At 42.4% G+C, this 23,806-nt stretch overlaps 1 long non-coding RNA gene across 1 annotated transcript; it reads left to right on the forward strand.

Annotated features, from left to right (window-relative positions):
• The first annotated feature begins 1,283 nt into the window (after positions 1-1,283).
• Positions 1,284-3,787, forward strand: LOC126368528 (uncharacterized). The gene is made up of 2 exons (XR_007566593.1): positions 1,284-2,394; positions 3,525-3,787. It is a non-coding gene; the product is annotated as an uncharacterized LOC126368528 (long non-coding RNA).
• Positions 3,788-23,806: the final 20,019 nt, after the last annotated feature.

The raw sequence follows: 23,806 nt of genomic DNA on the forward strand, positions 1-23,806 counted from the left end.
AATTAGAAAGCGTACAAAGTGAATATAAATGACTTGTTACAGGGAAATTATATTGTAAATTCAGGTGCGAAATATAAATTAACCTTTATGCGAAATTGTGCTAATATACGAGGTAAGTTGGCCTCGTAACTTTAACAATGTTTCTTGTTTGTTATTTTAACTCGGTTAAATGTAGGTAAAGATTTAACAGTGATTAATCATGAGTTTGAATTAATGTTTGGATCATAGAAAACTAATATCACGTGGTTTTCAGGACTCCGTGTTTCGAACATTATATTAGACAGCGCGTATACAGCTCTCCACCTATCACGTCGGCCTGACAGAAAGCTCGGTGAAGTGTGAGTACTCAGTTCATCTTGCGATGGATGTATCTCTGACTACCCCAATTGGGATAATAGTCATGAGTTTATGTTACGTCATAGAATAACGAATAATACTACACTCAACAACTCTCCGCTCCCCACCAGCGTCTGAGCTAGGTTTACCTCACCCCCCCCTCGAACATAGTTTAGACTTGAATCGTATGATGTCAGAAGTCACACACACAGATGCGCGTGAACGATAACGTCAATGTGTGGTGTCTGTGTAAAACGAGGTTGTTTGTATGAAGTGTCCGGTGTGTGGTTACATTGTTGTTATGTTACTCAATCGGACATTCGTGAAGTACAACCCCTGATCTTAACGTCATGGTTGAGGGCCAGAATTCATCAAGATAGATACAATAACCCACTTAGTAACTGGTTCATCATCATCATCAATTTAAGAGCCACGCTCTTGTCGGTACAGCATTTTCCATGCTACTTTTTTAGGGAAAAATAGGTCATTGGTTCTTGCCTTCCGCCCCGCAGTACTCTGTCTGACGCAAGTGGGATGGCGCCCAGAGTAGTCTATTACAAAGCCATACTAGGCCATACTCCTGTCCTCCGCCTCTGAATAGTACTGACAATTACTGCTGCCCTCTGTCAGGTTCCAGGTTACAGTCCCTGTGACTTGCGCCTTCCGTCCTGCATTGCCGTACCGATGGCTCCCATCTTCGCCTCTGCAACCATTGAGGTCTTCACCCGTATCCCTGGGCAAGGGTTCTACGTTATACCCCGTAGGTCTGGGTCCCTATTCAAACTCAGCCACCATCTCACTCCGGCCTACTGAAGTAAGAGGCGCCCAACCCCGCTGCAAGGATGCGCCTAACAGGAACACAGGAATACAGGAACCGGTTACACAGGGTTATTTTTAAAACATCAACAACCTCGCAGGACTACATAGCAAACATTGATAGCGCGACAGCGAAATATTGAAAATCTAAATATTATGTTAACTGTAAACAACACGTGCGGCTAGCAAACAAACAACACCTGCACTTGTTTACGACACACGTGCAAGGTACGGTAGTGGGGACAACCCTTATAAGACGGCGAGCCGCACGAGTTGTACCATTCTTGTGTCGAACTCCGTACAGAGAACATCCAATAAAAGTAATCCGTGACAGTGAGCCATTGTTTAACTGGCGCTATGCGTCCTCCACAAAGGTCACTGTTACCTTGGGATCAGAGTATAATATTCGTACTTTAACATCAGAAGTAGAGGATCGTCCTGCTGCCCACCCATTATATTGAAAAAGACGGCCACAAAGGATGAAACTAAGTTTCAAATACTCGTATTATCCTAATTTATATAAGATAATAATCGTGGATGGAGTCAGGTGTTTAATTAATTAAAACTAAGGCTAAACTTGGAATTGGACCTGAATATAAAAATTGGACCTGGACTTGAGCCGTGGCATATTCATCACAATGCCTATGTACTGTCAGGATCGAGGATAATGGTGCCTACCTACATTTGAATACTGTTGTTACGGTGAGTCGTTTTCATACTGGAACTTTATTGTTATTGACTTCATTGCTGGGTGTATTTTAATTTTTAATAATGGGGAAATTGATTTAAAATTAACTTGGAAAGTGCTATTTCTCTTTATTTTAAAACAAAATTGACGAGACATATTCCCGCAATACGTGTCAATCATAATTCAAACCGCGTTTTCAAATCGGTTTTCATCATCGTCAAATCTTGGTATTTTGGTCTAAAAATGTTTTGAATTGGTGCAGACACGCTAACGCTGCGTGGTTTAAGCTGTATTTTCTCACTCCAAGCAATAAATAAACTTTCGTTAAATTACAACGTGATTTGTAATCTACCGTCATTAATTCAAATCTTTATAAACCGATTGAAAGAGTCATGTGAATGTGATAATACTCCTAGTTATTTTGTTTCATGTGACCACTGCTACATGATGACGAGTGAATGACAAACGGCGAAGGCGTTACAGCATGGCACAGTCTGAGAGTGGCAGCCGTGCCGCGTGTGTGCCGTGTGGTGGTGACTTCGTGGCAGCGTATTGTATACTAAGCTGGCGCTTGATTGCCGTTAACCGCCATTTCTTTTAATAGATTATCAGAATGACCGAACAATCTTCAGAAAGCAAGAAACGTTTCGATTCCAAATGTGCTAAAGTAAAATTATTTCATCCAGGAGACTTTGTGCTTTGTAAAGATACCCAATGGTCTAATAACAAGCTAGGTCCTAAATATTTAGGGCCATATCAAATTGTAAAAATTATTGGCAATGATCGATACGAAATACAAAGTCCTGGCCAAAAAAAATACTACAATAGCTCATGAACATCTCAGATTAATACCAAACCTGAATTTAGAATGATCCGTGATAGCAGTTTACAAGAAATAAAAAAAAAAATGGTTGTAAAGGTCACTTGTCAAAACAAGCCACAAAATAGCCTCTTGAGTTCATCGAATATTTCTGAGACTGGAACTGCTGCTAATCCAAGCAACTAAAGCCTCTGAGTTTGGCAAACGTCCCTTTCACCGTGATGTTGTTGAAACAAGCTATATTTTCGGCCGCTGAGTTTGACAACTGAACCTTCAGCCAGAACAAGCTTATAAAAATTTAAGCCTCTGAGTCTGGCGAAAAGTAAAATCACCAGAAGCAACAACCAACAAATATCAAAAACAAGCCACAAAATAGCCTCTGAGTTCATCGAATATTTCTGAGACTGGAACTGCTGCTAATCCAAGCAACTAAAGCCTCTGAGTTTGGCAAACGTCCCTTTCACCGTGATGTTGTTGAAACAAGCTATATTTTTGGCCGCTGAGTTTGTCAACTGAACTTTCAACCAGAACAAGCTTATAAAATTTAAGCCTCTGAGTCTGGCGAAAAGTAAAAACTATTTGGTTGATTAACATCTTCACCCATTTTAATCCGATCCTTGAACAAATAACGGACTAGGAAACTATTATTTTTTAATTTGTGAGATCGTATCGATGGAACGATATAGCTTACAACTGGGCGTATCAATGCAATTTAAAGAATGAAACGATTATTATTGAATTTGCCAATTGTAAGCTCGTGTCGATGCACCGATATAGACTTACAACAACTGACTTAACAGCACAAATACTTAGTTACAAATTGAATATGCTACTACAGTGAACTAAAAGATACCCTTGTTTCAGAATAAACGCAAGCTCAGAGCACGAGCTGCGTATCAGTATGGCCGTGATAGCGCGACAGCGAAATATTGAAAATCTAAATATTATGTTAACTGTAAACAACACGTGCGGCTAGCAAACAAACAACACCTGCACTTGTTTACGACACACGTGCAAGGTACGGTAGTGGGGACAACCCTTATAAGACGGCGAGCCGCACGAGTTGTACCATTCTTGTGTCGAACTCCGTACAGAGAACATCCAATAAAAGTAATCCGTGACAGTGAGCCATTGTTTAACTGGCGCTATGCGTCCTCCACAAAGGTCACTGTTACCTTGGGATCAGAGTATAATATTCGTACTCTAACATAAACAACATTTGTTCTACGAGTTTAAATAATTTGTTACATTTTACTTTCATACAAAAATAAATATCAATTTAATGCGCGTCGCAAACTTCAAACCCACATGTATTATCCTTAGGTATTCTCCAACCTCATGTGAGGTTGTTGAAAATAATCATGTATAATTAAATTCAAATTCAAAAATATCTTTATTCACTTTATTCGACTATTGGTACCCAATTGGGATATAGGCGTAAGTTTATGTACCTATGTATTAAATCAAACACTGATCTATTGACCCTGTAGTTCTTCTCAAATCTCAAGCTCATTCCACTATACTTGCCAGCGCAATCTTAGGTACACACATTAGTTTGGAAAAACGAGGGTAGTTGGTATTTCATTCTGGTACCGTGGCTGTATCTTCCCGGCATTTATTGCGCTACTCTCTCAGTAATGGGTCTCAGGCACGCAAGGATCCAGGGACGGATCTCGAGCATAGAATAAGGAATAAATACCACGTACCGGCAACTGTCCGCTCCCCACCAGCGGCTGAGCTAGGCTTACCTCACCCCCTCTCTGTCGTTTCTTTTCAATCGTATGGCATTCAGACGTCACACACACAGTTACGCGTGTACTATAACGTCAATGTGTAGTGTCTGTGTAAAACGAGGTCTTTGGCTCCTATTAATCCTTGCTGCACTCCAGAGTTTGCTATCCATCTCCCTCCCGTTTTCACAGGGTCCGCTTACCTGAAGATTTGACAGGTCCGGTTTTTTACAGAAGCGACTGCTTATCTGGTTTTCCAACCCGCGAAGGGAAACCACATACAGGGTTAGGTCATCCTCCGAAATGTATTTCTCGGAAATGTCGTTTCTCCTTTACCGCTGAGCACGTGATGAACATTTAAGTTCGAAATATGAATTTGGAAATCATTAGTCCAGGCCCGTGTTTGGATTAAACGCCATTAGAATGCGACCTCACAATGAAGTTAAGCGCTCTTCTTGTACGGACATGCGCGACGTGACAACATTTTGTCACGGACATTTTATCGATTCTGCGAATATAAGTATGTGGTTTTGTCGATTGATGTTACTATGTGATATCGTAATGAGTACTAAGAGGGATGATTCAGACCTTGATTCTGAGTTGATATCAAGTGAGTTGTATGCATAGTTTGTACCCGCAATCTTTCAATTTTTTTTTTACCTTTTTCCTCACCTTATGGTTGTCTGGAAGAAATCGCTTTAAGCGATAAGGCCGCCATTTGCCATGTACTTAGTTAAGAGACTTTTTGTAATTATTTCTTTTTATTTTGGTGCAATAAAGTGTATTTGTATTGTATTGTGTTGTATTGAAATATCCTATCGAAAAATTCATAAAAATGTTAATATTTTTTTTTTTTAATAATTTTCAGTTCCATACTTTTGCGACAGAAAATTCCACTTGATATCAACTCAGAATTATAGTCTGAATCATCCCTCAAAGTTTTCGTTACGAGGTCACTAACACCCTGTATAATTATATTCAAATTCACCCTACAAACACCCAAATAAGTAATAATAATATAATAATTATAAAAGAACAGAAATTTAACATCATTAAAATTAAGATATAAATATGCCATATTTGTGTATATGAGTATAGTATGAGACCAGTGGTTTATATGAAAGGTAGATTATGTGTGTGTGAGTGACTGTGTGTGTGAGTGTGTATGTGTGGGTGCGTGTGATTGTGTATGAGTGTTTGTGAGTGAGTGTGTGCTAAGTAAAGTAAAAACAGTTCTCTGGGTAGCCCTACAACAAAAATCGGTTTTGAAGTCACTAGACAGGTAGAGAGGAGATGTGTGATAGATGTTTATCAGTGGATGTTCGTATCTAAGCAATTTGGTGTAGAAGGGATTCAGTGTCGTCGTGAGAAAGACTGAAGCCATTTTTGTGTAAGATTTTAAGTAATGTTGTTCTGATGGCTGTATGGGCATAGTTCCCTTTGCCTTACCCTTCGGGGAAAACCAAAACAAAAAAAAAAATAATGTTGTTCTGTCAAAATACGAACAAAATCGGCTTTTTGGCGGGAGACGGGAACGGGACAGTTGCTTTCTTCATTGAATAATCTAAATAATTAATACGAAGTGGTGTTTTGTGGTTAATGATCGCATTAAGTTAGTCGGAAGACATTCGCGAGTGTTATTATATTGGAGTATTCAATAAACAAAGTGTATCTGCCTATTTTCGCTTCGTGTCAGGAAGCCGCTTCATAACTCAAAAGTTTATGCGGACTTTTGAGTTAATTCGTTTGGGGTTCGGAGTAGGAGTCTACTCCGTGGGTGGGGGCTTAGGTTTCATCATCATCACCTTTCATCATTTCATTAATCATCAAGAAAAAAATACGTCAGACATGGCTGTATGGGCATAGTTCCCTTTGCCTTACCCTTCGGGGAAAACCAAAACAAAAAAAAAAAAAAAAAAAACGAACAAAATCACGTGTCTATTTTGTCGGTTATCAGCTTAATGACGATACATAGATCGAAAGAATCTCCCACGGACAGGAGGAGGTCTCAGTGGTGTAATGGTTAACTCGCTCGTCCCGGCTTGACAAGAGCTACTCAAGGCCCGTCCGAGTCAAAATATTTTCTCTCTCTCTCTCTATTTAAGAGCTGCGCTCTTGTCGGTGGAGTAACCGCCATTCCTCTCTTCTTCCCGCCAAAACCTTCACCTCCCGATACGACACGACCTGCACCTTCTCTTTTATTTGTTTCATAAATGTTATCCTAGGTCTACCCCTTCCTCTCTTCCCTTCAATTTTTCCTTCTATAATGTTTGTTATAAATGAATCGTGTCGTATCAAAATATTTTAAAAGCTTGAAAATAATTGTAACGTAATGTTAAAGCGTGTACAACTGAGATACACATATTTAATTAAAAACGGAAGACTTATACGCTCATAAGAGCAGACGAGTCATAATTACAGCGCCATGTAAGGTAAATTATTAAGCCAGGAATATTGAGAGAGCAAATGTGGATCCAGTCGTGAGGTAATTTAATGAAAAGCCCTGGGGGTTGCCATTAAAAATATTAATTTGGCTGCTATCATCATCACCAGCCCATTAACGTCCCCACTGCTGGGGCACGGGCCTTCCCTATGGATGGATTTTTTTTAAAGAAAAGTGTAGTAACGGTAACGAGTGGCTTGATGAACGAAAGAAGAGGAAAGATAATACATTTACAAAGAAAATGGTGTAACTTGCAGCCATATATGAGGTGAAGAAGCAGCAAACATCATCATCACCAGCCCATTAATGACTCCACTGCTAGGGCACGGGCCTTCCCTATGGATGGATAGGGAGATCGGGCCTTAAACCATCACGCGGGCCCAGTGCGGACTGATGGTTATTAACGACTGCTAATGCAGCCGGGACCAACGGCTTAACGTGCCTTCCGAAGCACGGAGGAGCTCGAGATGAAAACTTTATTTTTTTGTGGTCACCCATCCTATGACCGGCCTCTGCGAAAGTTGCTTTACTTCAACAATCGCAGGCCGAGCGCGTTAACCGCTGCGCCACCGAGCTCCTCAATTTGGCTGCTATAGAGATCTTTTTTGTGTTTGATCGCTATGTATGTATGTGTCTATGCACGTCTGGTAGTATGCCAATCTCTCCAAAGAGTTAGCTTACCACGGCTATCTCCGAAACATAGAGAAGAATTTCGGAGAAATATCCCTATTTTTTCTTGTTTCGTACTTTTTAGGGCGTGAATTTATTATCCGTAGAAGGGTTTTAGGTTTCTAACTTATTTATTTTTATACATACATAAATTCATAAACTCACGCCTATTTCCCACCGGGGTAAGCAATTAAAATTCCATTTGCTTTGATCCTGACACACTTTTCTTGCTTCCTCCACATTCATCAAACGCTTTATATGTATACGCACGCCGGCGCCGGTTCAGAATAGATCGTACTAATGTTTCTTTTTATATTCTCTTAAATATGGTTTTATAAATTTAACCAAGACAAAAATTAATATAGTATACTGCGCAGATCACAGAAACAAGAGAGGTACGCCCTCAGATCTATAAATTGATTTCCAAATTACTGATTGACTCTTTGATTCTCTCTCTCTGATTTGATTTCCGAATCATTTATTTTATTTTTAAATGCTACATCTAAATGCGTCCCTGACTGATAGTAACATAGTAACTCTTCGGCTCTCATATTGTGTGCACTATATGGAGCTATAATTTTGCGAAATAATACCTACTGCAGACGTAACATTTCCTGGTGTTACGATTGTGAAAGATGCAACGACTTTACTCTCAGGTGGAAGAGTTATGGATTTAATTCCAAGTAGATATGATTATGTTTGTATGGAGGCAAACGAAATATACTTACTCATTATATATGTTTCTCCATAGTGTAGCTGTGTGGGAGAACGGGAGTGCCTTCGCCAAGACGCACAACCTACCTTTTCTCGAAACGTTTCGTCCATTTTTCAACGCACATAACTTTGGTTTGCGTTATACTAGATAAACCAAATTCCCAAAATATATAGTTAGCAGCTCACTTACTATTAAAGATATAAAGATTCAATCTCATAGCTATTATACTTTAGATTTTATTAATATTAAAAAAAAACCCAGATTTAGTCACTCACTGACTGACTCACTCTTACTACACAAACAACAAAAAAAAATCTAAAATTTTGAACTTTCACTCCCCAAACATTCATGTTCTAAACACGTTTAAAACATGTAAAGTGCGTTCGTCCGCTCGACCATTTGACATAGGTAAAGATGACCCTAGTTTCTAAGGGTTTGACATAAAGATGACCCTGCTAAGAACCTCCAGGTTCACCGCAATTCGCAGCTTACAAAGGGGGCCCAATTTAATGGTTAACAAGACGGATCAAAGACGTATTTCAATAGCAGCCTTTGGAGCACACTTACTTTGAACTTTTGAAACCAGCTCGCGTTCGAACCGCCTCAAAATAGAATGTGCGAAGAATACGCGCCTTTATGTTTTCTTTCTCTTTTATTTTACAACATAACATAAGTTCACGACTGTGTTTCAATTGGGGTAGTCAGAGGTACATCCATTGCAAGATAAACTAAGTACCCATGACTATGAATAGTACATATCAGACTTATTAAGAAAAATAAATACTAAAAATAAAAAATAAGTTGTGATATTGAATTAAAGAAGTAAATATGAGGAGCTCGGTGGCGCAGCGGTAAACGCGCTCGGTCTGCGATTGTTGAAGTTAAGCAACTTTCGCAAAGGCCGGTCATAGGATGGGTGACCACAAAAAAAAAAGTTTTATCTCGAGCTCCTCCGTGCTTCGAAAGGCACGTTAAGCCGTTGGTCTCGGCTGCATTAGCAGTCGTTAATAACCACCAATCCGCACTGGGCCCGCGTGGTGGTTTAGGGCCCGATCTCCCCATCCATCCATAGGGAAGGCCCGTACCCTAGCAGTGGGGTCGTTAATGGGCTGGTGATGATGATGATGATGTTTTCTGCTTCTTCACCTCATAGATGGCTGCAAGTTACACCATTTTCTTTGTAAATGTATTATCTTTCCTCTTCTTTCGTTCATCAAGCCACTCGTTACCCTAAACTTTGCTTAAAAAAAATCAACATCTCTTTTTTTAAAAAAAAAGCTTCGGTTCAATTTTGGCCTTCTCTTTGACACGATTACTGTCCTTTGACGTCTAATCAAACGGTATTTCGTTTGGGAATTAAATTTTCTACTCGTCTGCCATCACCCTCTATTTTAGAGATCCGTTTAAAATAATATAATGAGTCAATCCGTCTTACAGGTTTTCTTATTAAAATAACAATTCTTTTTTCTATCTGTGAGATTATGTTGTATGTTAAAACGATATTGGTGTATTCAATATGGAGCGATCGGCTGACTATCGGATTTTTTTTTCGTTAGCTCAAAAAGCAGGACGAAAGGGGCAAGTCACAGGACTGTAACCTGGAACCTGACAGAGGGCCGCAGTAACTGTCAGTACTATTCAGCGGCGGTGGACAGAAGTCCTAGTACGGCTTTGAAATATACTCCTATAAGCGCCATCCCACTCGCGACAGACAGAGTACTTTGGAGCGGAAGGCAAGAACGAAACCACTGCCCTATTTTTCCCTAAAGAGTAGCATGGAGAATGCTGCACCGACAAGAGCGTGGCTCTTAAATTAGTGTTGATGACTTTAAATTACGTTCTAAATGTGATTTTATGTTATTTTCTGACTAACATAGAATTATAAGTTACCTTTTTATACTAATCATTGGACCTATTTAGACATAATAATCAACAGCCTCCGTGGTCTAGTGGTTAGAGCGTTAGGCTCACGATCTGGAGGTCCGGGTTCGATTCCCGATGGGGACATTGTCGAAATCACTTTGTGAGACTGTCCTTTGTTTGGTAAGGACTTTTCAGGCTTGAATCACCTAATTGTCCGAAAAAGTAAGATGATTCCCGTCCCGGCTATTACCCGTAAAAACACCTCCACCAACCCGCAGTGGAGCAGCGTGGTGGAGTATGCTCCATACCCCCTCCGGTTGATTGAGGGAAGGCCTGTGCCCAGCAGTGGGACGTAGTTTATATTATGTAGACATAATAATCAATTTAATACTAATTTTTATTTAATCATTCTATGATAGGCACCTAGGAGGAATGAAAGGCATATAACGAGGAAAGTTATGAGTATGAATGTGTGTAGATATAGGAGTAGGGGACGACCTAAGAAAGTGTGGATGGATTGTGTAAGGAAGGATATTATGTGTGTAAAAGGTACTGAGATGACGACTCACAGAAATTAATGGAAGAGGAATACATGTTGTGCCGATCCCACTAGAGTGAGATAAGGGCAGGAGAATGATGATGATAATAGGCACCTATAATATTAGCCTGTGAAACAAGCGGCAAAGAAAGAGGGTAGACAGATATGTCTACCCGTAGAAAATTATGGATCTACCTACTCCACTCCAATCTCATCAGTCATCCCGTGATCATGGCACTTGCAACAGTGTCGAAATATCGGGAGTCTCATATCCCCATTTAAACGCGGTAAGAACCCGTTATTGTGTGCTTTAATTAGCCTGTGAGTTTGTATATAGTAGTTGATTATTATTATCATTCGTCATTCATTCATTCATTATTATTATTATTTTTATCATTCTTGGTTAGGGCAGCTTCAGCTGGATATACGATCCACGCAGGATATTTTTATTTTTGTCTGCCATACGCAATAGAAGTTGACATAAAACTTATTTTATTTTATTGTTTATTGAGGAAACCAACAGCTTACAATTAAAATTTTACAGTGGTAATGGTGCTTATACATTGGCCAATTATAGGTTTCCCTAGAGTAGTAGTACTTACTTATATACATAAACAGCCTATTATATACGTCCCACTGCTGGGCACAGGCCTCCCCTCAATCAACCGGAGGGGGTTAACTTACTTATTAAGGGTTTACTTACTTATTAAGTAGTAACTATTGGTAGAATGAGATCCCTCAGCGCTCCCCATTTGTCCGGCCAAGTAGTTAATGCCATCTGCGGCAAATCTACAATAAGTCACGTCAAAAAATATATACAAAACTTTTCGATTCTGTTCCGCACCACCCTTTTTTTTTTTTTTTTTTTTTTTTTTTTTTGACGTGACTTATTGTAGATTTGCCGCAGATGGCATTAACTACTTGGCCGGACAAATGGGGAGCGCTGAAGGCTCTCACCCGGTACAACGTTTAAGACAACAGGCCTGAGGGTGCCCAGTTGGGCGCGAACCTCGGCTCAGGGCGTCGTCTGAGAGGAAAAATATTTGAAAGAATTAATCGACCCTAGTGGGTCGATAGCGATAAGCGCTGAATGAGGGAAATCGTCGACCACGCCGGCGGGGTCGGTATCGGGGTCCTGAAGTGTTTGGTGTCGCGAGCTGATTGGCTGCCTCTATGGCTAGGGTAATCGGGTCGTCGGGATCGTATATTACGTCCTTCGGACGCCGATACTTTTCAGTACCGTCCCTAAGCGGGATGTAATCGGAAGCCGCAACTACCAGGGGATTCGGGTGGTGCGGAGCAGAATCGAAAAAACGTTTGGAAGCTAATTTGAGCCATTGGGCAATGGTTGGCAGACCTAGGTCAATGTGCAGATTTTCATTGCGAAGGAACCACGGAGCTCCCGTGGCTTTCCGCATGAAACGATTTTGTATTACCTGTAGACGGTGGATTTGAGAGGGACTCGCGTGAGCGAAAACTACCCCTGCATAGGTCATGATCGGACGGATGCAAGTCGTGTAGATTTTCACCTTATTCCTAAGGGACAATTTACTTCGCTTGTTAAGGAGACAATGAAGACGGCCCATTACAAACGCGGCGCGGTCGCGCACACGTTTGATATGGGCCTTGAAAGTAAGACGTCTATCTAAGACTACGCCGAGATATTTGACTTGCTCCTCCCAAGGGATCGGCTTGCCAAACATCGTGATGACTTTAAGTTGACGGCGTGACCGTGGCGTGTTATAATAGCCCTTTGAAAAGTACACCGCTGCACTTTTCTCCGGGTTTACCTCGATTCTCCATTTGCGAAACCACTTGCCCAAGGCATTGGCCGCGCGTTGGAGGATTCCGGTCATCATAACTCGACCACGGCACGAAGAATAGATGGCTGTATCATCCGCAAATAAAGCTAATTCGGTATTAGGGGATTTGGGAATGTTACTAGTATACAATGAAAATAGTAAAGGGGAGAGAACGGAGCCTTGTGGGACTCCGGCATTTATAGGGTGCGGTGACGAGAGCGTCCCTTCCACGCGGTAGCGAAAGGTTCGATTTGAGAGGAAGTCTCGTATGATGTGCACGAGACGGTCTGGCACTCCCAGTGAATAAAGCTTGTAGATCAAGCCGTTGTGCCAGACTTTGTCGAACGCTTTCGCCACATCGAAGAAGAGCGCTCCCGTAGCGACAGGTTTTTTTTTTAAGTTTAATCTACTAGAGATATGTTCAACAATACGGTGCACTTGTTGAACGCAGGAGTGTTTGGTTCTAAAACCAAACTGCTCTGGTGGAATAAGACTATTGGATTCGGCGTAGTCCCGTAATCTAGCAAATATGAGCCGCTCATAAACCTTCCCCATGGAATTGAGGAGACTTATGGGGCGGTAACTCGAAGGTTCGTTTTTAGGTTTCCCAGGCTTTGGTATACCAATTACAATTGCTTCTTTCCACTGCTGTGGAAAGACGCAGTTGCTCAAGGCGACGTTGAATATTGCCGTTAGTAAGCAGATGAGGGGAGCACCGAAGTTTTTAAGGACACGATTCGTGATACCGTCTGAGCCAGGGGCTTTTCGGGTATGAAATCTTTTGATAATACCTAGGACCTCTTCCTCAGTTACCTGTGGAAGAGGAGGATCGGTGGGAGGTACAGAAGCCCTACGCTGAACTTCAGAGTTCACCGTCGAGAGGTGCCTACGATCGATAGGGAGAGTGCTGGGCGAGCATTGGGCTTCGAGACTGTCGGCAAGGCATTCGGCTTTTTCGTCATCGTCGAAAGCGGGGGGTTGGTTAGGCCTATTGAGAGGGGGAGTAGGAACAACCGTATCCTTTTGAAGAGACCTAGACAGCTGCCAGATGGCCTGGTGGTGGGGCTCAATGCCGCTCAAAAGATTATCCCACCGATTCTGTCGCATGTCATTAATACGTTTTCTTACAGTATGCTGCAAGAGACGCAAATGACGGCGACATTCCTCGGTGCGATTGGAATCATATGCGCGGGTGGCTGCGTTTTTCTCCGTTAGCAGATCACGGATGTCGGTAGGCAGTTTCCAGCGATGGTCTTCCATCTCCGGAACCTGTTTTGAACTTTCGTTCAAAACCGACCTCACGTGATCCGTGAGGGAGTTAATAGCTGTCGAGGCCTCCTCTAAGGAGGTTATTTCTACTGGGATACTATCTAAGTACACTGAACTGGAAGACTGGAGGCCTTCGGCCACCTTCTCCCAGTCCAGCACTGTCTTAGGGGGTGCTGGATTATCAGGGGCGTCTAAACGGGAGCCTAGTTTTAATATAACAGGTCGGTGGTCGGATTGTAACTCGTGTAGTACTTCTATAGAACATAAACGTAAGTTTATGTTCTTTAGAAGCGCCAAGTCGAGTATTTCTGGTCTGTGGTTCAAGTCAGGGGGATATCTAGTGGGCTGCAATGGTGTTATTATATCATAATAGAGGGGCTCGGCTAGAGTTTCTAATACCCTGCCTCTTGTGTTTGTTGTTAAGCAACTCCAAGAAAGATGTTTAGCGTTAAGATCGCCTGCAATTATGACTGAATTACTGAGATTAAAGAGGGCTTCGAGGTCACTTCTAAGTAACCTCTTAGAGTTATTAGGAGATAGATAAGCCGACACTAATGTGATCGGCTGATGTCCTGTCATGCCTACTCGACAGATCGAAGCCTCAATGTCAGTGAGGGCAGGTGGGTCTATGGGGATACAGTGAAGTGACTTTTTATAATAAATGAGAGTGCCCCCTTTGGGCGCGCAGGTCCTGTCGTTTCGCACTAGATTATAATTTGCCATCTTGGGGTCGCGGTTAGAGGGTTTGAGGAAAGATTCCTGCACTAATAAAATATCTACCTGATGGTGTTTTACAAACTCGTGAATCTCTGCACGTTGACCTAAGATGCCATCAGCATTGAAAAAACCTATTGTAAGGGAACGCGGTTTGACTCTACTTTTATTTGTACAATCCATTATTAGGCTTTAAATTGGGACAGGGAGTCTAATAAACTGTCAAGTTGACTAAGGGCCGACTTAAAGAGAATACTAAATTCCCTAAACTGGTTGACAGGAAATGCAGAGGCCTGAGGGGCCATCGCAGGAACCGGACGAGGCGCGAGAGAGGCTGCAGGAATACCTAAATTGCTACTAGGTTGGGCGCGGGGCGGATTTGTGGGTCGAACGATTGACGGGGGACGAGTCCATGCGGATGGACGCTGCGGCGCGAGTTTGGTCTGCGTGAGTGGCAGAGCCGGGAAATCGCGAGTAGAGTGCGAGGAAGGGGCCATATGGGCTTTAGTGGGACCGGGTTGGGAAGCTGCAGCTCGGGCTGCCCTTCGTTGGGCTACCTTGTGGTGGGTGCGTGGAGCCTTGGTGCATCCGCGATAGTTCGCAGGATGACCTTGCTGACCACACAGCACACAACTAGGGGGTTCTACCTCGTTTTTGCCTCTAAGGCAATCCGAGGTAGCGTGATCCCCTAGGCACTTTACGCACCTAGGCTTGGCATGGCAATGCCTACTAGAATGCCCGTAAAGTTGGCATCTATGACACTGCGTTGGGGGGCCTCCCTTATGGGGAGTTTCGACTTTAAGGCCAGATAGACCGCAACAAGTCTTCAGGTTGAAGATCTTCTTGCCCTCATCCGTCCTTTCTAATATGACTGTGACCATGTCATACGGGACCTGGCCACGACCGCGATGCATACGGTGCACCTCAAGCACCGGAAAACCGTTGTTAACAAGGTCCTCCTTAACAAGAGTGGTTTCCCACTCCTTAGGGATTCCCTTTATGATGATACGGAGGATACGTTCCTCCGGGAGGGCGTAGGTATGGAATTGTATCCCTCTACCTTTCAGAATTGTAGTGAGCTTTCTATGCTCAGAAGATGACGGGACTTGAATTTTGATCCCATCTTGGGTCGTGCGGGCGCTGGTGATTACGATGTTCTCCTCTTTCGCCCGAAGGGAGACTTCGTTCCACCTATTTTTGTCCCTCATATACAAGGGCGGAGGGGTGGGGCCTTTTTGTACTTGAGTGCCGCTGATGGCACTCTTACCATTGGGAGCCTTAGAAGGGCTGGAAGGGGCCTTACGGGCCTCGGGGATGGAAGAGGGAATCGACGTTCCCGAGGACGTCTTCTGGACCTTAGCAGGCTCAGATTCGCGGTGACGGCGGGCTCGTTTTCCCTTACGGCCCTCCACGAGCGTGAATATGTCCTCCGAAGAGGACGACTCCACACACTCCGACGACGAATCGGACTCGGCAACGTCCATAAGAACATCGCACGATTCCTCATCGTCACCGGTGAGGAGGGTAGCAGGGAAAGGGGAAGAAGCGCGCGATTGGGACAATGCAAGAGACGCGGTGGGGTGGGCAGACGCAGTAGGCCGGTCAGTGCCGGGAAGCGACGCGAGAGACGCGGCGGGGCCGGGGGTCGCGGGGAGACAGGGTGACGACGCGCGGTCGGCACGAGCACTATCAATGCGGGGCGCGGAAGGCAAGGTTAACGCCGCAACTTGCGGTACTAATCGACATATCTCAGCGTAAAGCGCGCTGCTTTTATCCGCTAGGATATGCGTCAAAATGATTTTACCGATTTCGGCCCACAGCTCGGAGCTGTCGGCCATTTTTAAGGGACGGCCAATCTGCTATATAATAATTACTACCGCTTCGCAAAAGCGTTCCTCAGAGAATAAGCGGCGCAAGAAACTCTGAGGCGATCGCTGGCTAACTTTCGCAACTCGAGTGGGATTGCTCGAGGGTGTGTAAGAGTGAGTTTTGCCTCTTTGCTTGGGGTTAACAAAGAAGATGTGTGCTTATGGTGTGCCCTAAGCTGGTATCCCTTTGCCGATCTTATTGTGCAAGAGGGTTCCTATGCTCTAAGTGCGGAGGGTTTTTACACCCCGAAACACGAAGAGAAAAATATAAGGGGTAGAGATTGGTCACTCTACCCCGGGTGACAGCTAGGGTCGACTAGGGTTGACCCCAAGGCCGGTGGTTCTAGCCCCGTCCGGGTAATGTGCCTGCCTCAAAGTGAGGCAAGCGGACGCCCCAGGGCCACGTCCCACTCAGCTTAGTTAACACCGCAAGGTATCCACTGAGGACCACGAAACTGTGGTTTTAAAATTAAAATCGATGCAACTGTAAAATAACAGTCGTTATTTTATCCTTGAAACTTAGATAAGCCAGCAAGTTCTGAGAAGAACTATTGTTGACTCAATGAATGGCGGCAGGGTCACGCCAGCAGGTAGCCGGCAGACAATGGCGGCACGGGGCGCGGGGCGCGCGGCGGGGGGCTGCGGGGCGCAGCGCGGGGAGCTGCGGGGCGCAGCTCGGGACCTCTGAACAAACGACCGTTCGGGACGGCCGCTCGACGCAGAGTGACCGCACCACCCAAATCCCCTGGTAGTTGCGGCTTCCGAATACATCCCGCTTAGGGACGGTACTGAAAAGTATCGATGCCCGAAGGACGTAATATACAATCTTGATGACCCGATTACTCCAGCCATAAAGGCTGCCAATCAGCTCGCGACAACAAACACTTCAGGACCCCGATACCGACCCTGGCGTGGTCGACGTTTTCTCATTCAGCGCTTATCGCTATCGGTCCACTAGGGACGATTAATTCTTTCAAATATAATCCTCTGAGATGACGCCCTGAGCCAAAGTTGTTTTAAATTTTGCACCGGGTGACAGCCCTCAGCGCTCTCCATTTCTCCGCCCAAGTAGTTGATGCCATCTGCGACAAATCTCTCTCTGTCTCTCTATTTAAGAGCTGCGCTTTTGTCGGTGGAGTAATCGCCATTCCTCTCTTCTTCCCGCCAAAACCTTCACCTCCCGATGCGACACGACCTGCACCTTCTCTTTCACCTGTTTCATAAATGTTATCCTAGGTCTACCCCTTCCTCTCTTCCCTTCAATTTTTCCTCCCAATTTTTTTTTTATTTTTTTTCTCTTATTTTTTTATGACAAATCTAAAATAAGTAAAAAAAAAATGTACAGAACCTAAACGTTTGAGCCCGACTCACAGTTGCGCGATTTTCAACATCAATTTCAACGTTATACTTAACATAATTAAACGAATTCATCCGCTCTTGTGTATTCGACAGGTTGATTCGATGAACTGTCAGGAATATCAGAGGTAGGTACTTGAAGAGTAATAATTAAACACCTACATCAAAGCTTGAGGTCTCGGATTTGAATCCCTATTTCATTAAAATCTTTTGCAATCCCAATTTAGTTTCGCTGATCAGTCGACTGCCCGACGGATGATCGTGTTTAGGAAGGCACGTTAATTAAGTACGTAGTCGTTACATGAGCCGTGTCAGGGGCATCTGGCGGCTTAATAATAACCCTGACACTAGGGCTGATGGGGTTGGTAATCCACCTCACAACCCACACGATAGAAGAAGATGGGAGAAATAGGCAGTTTACATCCTCGTTGTTAACGAACCTTAAGCTGCAGCAGTTGTTCCTTGAAGTCGGACTCACCGAAGGTGATGGAGGCAGTACACGGAATAGATGAAAGAGGTTGAAGAGGCTCTTACGCGCTTTTTGTCGCCAGTTCATTCCCATTCTCTTTTACTACTACTCCTGCAAACAGATAACTACGATAGCTCTACTGCTTCTCAAATTCCATAGCCACTTTACCGGCAATGTATATTTTATGGGATAGGCTGCAATTTTGTCATTACTTTTCGTAAGATACTGCATACAAAGTATGTTTTTGATAAATAGCTCATCATACTAAGGATTTTAGCGTTCCTGTGATAAGGAGCGATCTCCTTGAATGATAGTCAATTTATGATTTTTTGCCCTGCAGGCATAATAATAATAAAAAAATTGCTTTATTTTAGATTAAAATGATCCATAATTTACATAATAAAACATTCAAATAAGTAAATTAAAATAAAATAGAGTAAAATCAGATAAAACAAATAAAATCAATTAAAAGATTGAACTGAGATTGTACTGTATCTATCATCATCTGTGTTAATTTGTTTTGTATGTTGTGTGCAATAAAGTATAATTTGATTTGATTTAAAATATAAAACAATGATCACGAAATAGGTACATACATTTATTTTTATTTATCTAAGTTTTAGCTTAGTGTTTTTTTTTTTTTGTTTTTTTTTTTTATAATGCACAAGACGACCTTTTTATAATCCCATCGCGGGCCTCCGTGAGTCGTAAAGTTTACGGACGAGTGGAGTGCAAAGTTGAAGTATGAACTTTTTGCTCAGACTCGTAAGGCGCGCGTTTCGCTTTCACTAGTCCCTTCCCACCTCTTTCTTCTATCCCATGGTCATCCACCTGACAACCCACACCCACAGTCAGTGAGGATATTCCAACAGGTAAAGTTGGGCATCCTTGTTCGAATAGTAAACTTCGCTAATTGCTAATCCTTTAATAAAAAGTTGACTTCGTTAAAAGTTAAAGCGGAACTGGAAGATTTAACGCAAGTTAACGTTCATCGTTAACTCGTTACTATAGTAACATAACATAAACAGCCTACATACGTCCCACTGCTGGGCACTGGCCTCTATCAACCGGATGGGTTAGGGCATACTCCACCACGCTGCTCTACTGCGAGCTCCGCACCACCCAAATCCCCTGGTAGTTGCGGCTTCCGAGTACATTCCGTTAGGGACGGTACTGAAAAGTATCGGCGTCCGAAGGACGTAACATATGATCCCGACGACCCGATTACTTTAGCCATAGAGGCAGCCAATCAGCTCGCGACACCAAACACTTCAGGGCCCCGATACCGACCCCGCCGGCGTGGTCGACGATTTCCCTCATTCAGCGCTTATCGCTATCGACCCACTAGGGACGATTAATTCTTTCAAATATTTTTCCTCTCAGACGACGCCCTGAGCCGAGGTTCGCGCCCAACTGGGCACCCTCAGGCCTGTTGTCTTAAACGTTGTACCGGGTGAGAGCCTTCAGCGCTCCCCATCCGGCCAAGTAGTTAATGCCATCTGCGGCAAATCTACAATAAGTCACGTCAAAAAAAAAAGCTCTACTGCGAGTAGGTGGAGCTATTTTAATATCCATTTGTGAGTTTCTCTAAGAACGGGTAAGTACAAAAAAAACAAAAATCATTAAGACTTGAAAGGTTAGTAAAATAATGGTGTTTCATTATAGTTCATAATATTAATTACTGGGTTAAAACTTAGATTTCAATAGGGTTAATAAAAAAGTGCGTTTTGGTAGTGTGGCTATTGTTGGGAAAACATTATTTTTATTAACATTACATACTGTCACGCCTGTATCCCTGAAGGGGTAAGCAGAGGTGTAATACATAAACTCACGCCTATTTCCCACCGGCGTAAGACGCCCGTACCTTAAGTGTGTCAGGATCGTAGCAAATGGAATTCCATAATCTCTACTATCCACTAATTACATTTGCTTCGATCCTGACACACTTCGCTTCCTCCACAATCATCGATCGTTTTATACACGCACGCCGGTTCAGAGTAGATCGTACTGAACCTTTTCTAAGGATGCAGAGGTGTATAGTAATAGGGGGCGAGCCAAGAGAGTTAGTATTATAAATGTATAGCATAAGCGACATAATGTACCCACTTTAGGACTCTGTTGCACTAACATATTTGACAATTAGTGAGACTTACAGTTCAATTTGTTAAAAAAAGTTAATGTGACATGGTACTAAAGTGTAAACATAGTAATGCTCGTGACCGTACCTATATTAATTCTTCTTCAATGAATTCCCATGTTGGTAACTTTGTTTCCCGTGTACCCTTAGCGTCCGATCGTCCGAATTCTCTTTAATAAAAGCCAGTACCGTGGCCACGATACAGTTAGATTTTTTTGCTTCTATCTACATAGGCGCATAGGTAAGAGTGTCAAACGCATAGCCCGATTCTTTCCTAGCAATATTTTTGTGCTCTTATAGCTACTGCTTTGAAAAATGGCTGTGAAGTGAAAAATTTTAGTCTTTCTATGAAATAACCGCCGAAATTCAATTTCATGGTTCGATAACTAAAATGAAACATGACATGCTATCTCTACGGAGATAACAATAAGAGTTTTCTCTTTGTCTAGTTCAGTAACTTGTCTACTTCTTCTGTTGATAACTCAATGACAATACAGAGTGTCAGTGACATCGTAACGAATACTGAGGGGAATGATTCCGCTAATAATTTTAAGGTAATATCGAGTGGAATTTTTTTTTTGTAATATATATATATATATATATATACACCTCTATACGCGATTGTTTGCCCCTTTTATGCTAACAGGAAGGCAATATGTTTGTGTTGTTACCTTGTCAATGGTACGGAACCTATCGTGCGCGAATCTGACCCGCACTTGACCGGTTTTTCTCTTCGTGAAAACATCTCTGCCATCATAGGGATAAAGTAAAAAACATAACTCTCCTTCTACCGTAGTCGGGAATAATAATTTAATGATAGGTACCACATTAAGCACTGTTCAGAATAATTGGTTTCATTTCGGTAAAAATATTCGCAAACTTTGTTGGAATGTTTCGAGTAAGTACTTTACTGTTTTAAATACAAGGCAATTTGCCAATTTTAATTTGTGTTACAACTTCTCTTATTTAATAAAGTTTTAAATTGAAATATGTCGTCAGAATAACAGATATATTCATTTATTACTTTTTTATTTTGCCATAATATTTGAACAAACAACAGCGGTGAAGGAAATCATCGTGAGGAAATCCACATTCCCGAGAAATGCATTTTCGGAGGTATGGGACCTAACCTGTACTTATTGTTCCTGTTCTCAATTAATAATAAAGGCTCAAGTTTGACCTCAATCTCACCTGATGGTAAGTGATGATGTGGTCTAGGGTGGATTACGCTTACCTAGCAAATGCCTATTCACTCTAGCCTTGAAGTCTGTCAGCTTATAACGAGCTGGGAAGACAGACGACGGCAGACATTTCCAGTCCTTTGCCAGAATCATGGGGAAAGCATAAGCTTTCATTACATGCAAGTCTCATCAGGGGAGTCTGAACCGGGTGAGAGCCTTCAGCGCTCCCCATTTGTCCGGCCAAGTAGTTAAAGCTATCTGCGGCAAGTCTACAATAAGTCACGTCAAAAAAGTGGAGTTGGGACCAGTATTGCCCATTGCCCTTTATCACTGCTGAGACGGAGCGAACTACTTTAGTTTATTAAGTCAAAATGACCATCATAGCGTGCAGCTGGTTTAGATAAACATTGCAACATCATCATCACCAGCCCATTAACGTCCCCACTGCTGGGGCACGGGCCTTCCCTATGGATGGATAGGGAGATCGGGCCTTAAACCACCACGCGGGCCCAGTGCGGATTGATGGTTATTAACGACTGCTAATGCAGCCGGGACCAACGGCTTAACGTGCCTTCCGAAGCACGGAGGAGCTCGAGATGAAAACTTTTTTTTGTGGTCACCCATCCTATGACCGGCCTTTGCGAAAGTTGCTTAACTTCAACAATCGCAGACCGAGCGCGTTTAACGCTGCGCCACCGAGCTCCTCAACATTGCAACATAGACAGGCGAAATGTAACAAATTGTACGGCAGATACTGCAAAGTGACTTTACGTCGCCTTCGTTATAAATTGCCGATACTATCGTAAAAGCGCAACTGAAATATTCTACGTCAACTCGTGCAGGATCGATGTTCATGTTTAAAATGGAAATCGAGGTGCGCGGTAGAAAAATCCATACTAATACTACAAATGGGAAAGTGTGTATGTGTATGTTTGTTTGTTCGTCACTGCAAAACGGAGCGACCAAATGACGTGATTTTTTATGTGGAGATAGTTGAAGGGATGGAGAGTGACATAGGCTATGTTTTTTCTCTTTCTAACTCTTCACTTCCCTAAAATGGGGGGAGGAATTTGTATGGAGCATTACGCATTTTTCAAAGTAGAAAGCTAAAAATTGGTATGTTGACTACTTGTGACTAACAAAACAATCGTGCATCATTTTTGTTTGTGGAAATCTGTCCTTACATACATACATACATACATAAACTCACGCCCGTAATCCCTAATGGGGTGGGCAGAGCCACAAGTAATCAAAGACAACTTGCAGCCACTGTTGATACGAAGTCCAAAGATGGATATGATGAACCTTATGGTGATAAGGGATCAGCCTATCGCCCATAACATTAGTCCATCATGTTAGATGACACAACCCCTCTGTCGGTTTTTACGACATCTGTCCTTAACCCTTTCAAAGAGTGGGTGAAATTGTATATGGGAATTTACGCAGTTTTCAAGGTACGTAGCTTTTGGTACGGTCACGAGTATTAATATGTATACACTTTGGTACCATGTCACATTAACTTTTTTGACACATTGAACTGTAAGTCTTACTAAATGTCAAATATGTTAGTGCGACAGAGTCCTAAAGTGGGTACATTATATTGCTCATGACTGTACATTAGGAAAGGGGAACTGTGTTACGTTTGTGTGGTTTTTCAACGATATGGTGAACTGAAGTTGGTTATTTCTTGAAATATGTCCATTTCATGAAATGGTCGGACATTTTTTCCATTTGACCACGACATATTATAAAATAAAGTATCATATGTATATTTAGTTTATCCAATTTGTACGTTTAAGTTAATTATTTACATATTCAAATCAACATATTATTATATCTATGTATCTAACTGTCTATATATCTAACTATATCTATATCTGCTTCCCCGGGATTTGTCGAACGATGTAGGTGCGACTGAAAATCAGCGTATGCTCCCCTTTGGGGCAAACATATGCTGAGTCGTTTTGCCTTTTCAAATAAATGCACAATATCTCACAATATCTCACACAACACTTTTGTCATTAATTTTATTTCTTTTCTTTTGTGTAAATGTTTATACATTGTTTTAAGTTTACGCGGTTATTATCATAATTAAAGCACATAATAACGGGTTCTTACCGCGTTTAAATGGGGATATGAGACTCCCGATATTTATAGCCTATAAGTGTTATTTCAATGTTATGTTTTCGTTTTGTGTGCTGTTTGTTTGAATAAACTTTCTCTCTCTCTCTCTCTCTCTCTCTCTCACAAACACATATACGTACATATTATTAGTCAAAAGCTCTATTTCTAGAATATTTTACGTAACAAAATTAAGACAATGTTTCGTTCCGACCAATCACCGAACAGAAAACGGTTTTTTCAATACCGTTGAAGTTCGTAATGAAATGGA

The sequence above is a fragment of the Pectinophora gossypiella genome, chromosome 7 (assembly GCF_024362695.1).
Source record: "Pectinophora gossypiella chromosome 7, ilPecGoss1.1, whole genome shotgun sequence".
NCBI classification, from domain to species: domain Eukaryota; kingdom Metazoa; phylum Arthropoda; class Insecta; order Lepidoptera; family Gelechiidae; genus Pectinophora; species Pectinophora gossypiella.